Consider the following 325-nt stretch of genomic DNA (forward strand, 5'->3'; position numbering starts at 1 on the left):
CCGTCCGGCCGGCGCCGGCCTCTGTGAGCCGCTGATGGATTGGGCTGTCCTCCTAATAGACTCGCCAGAAAGCAAATGTCTGCACGCACATAAATCATCGGCGGACGCCTGCAGTCCCTCAACTCACGGATATACACGGGTTTCGGGGAGGCGAGGGCGGGCGCGCTCCTCCTCTGCACTTAAGCGTTTTCTGTAGCGAATTCGGTGTGTGCCCCAGTGGGGGTCAGGACGTGCTGCTGCAGGTCCATGGGGCCGTGCATCTGTGGGGACATCGGTGCCGGGGATGGAGCGGTCACAGGGCGTCAGAGCCGGCGCGCGCAAGCGC

This window comes from Phaethon lepturus, unplaced genomic scaffold, assembly GCF_000687285.1.
Source record: "Phaethon lepturus isolate BGI_N335 unplaced genomic scaffold, ASM68728v1 scaffold46607, whole genome shotgun sequence".
Lineage (NCBI taxonomy): Eukaryota > Metazoa > Chordata > Aves > Phaethontiformes > Phaethontidae > Phaethon > Phaethon lepturus.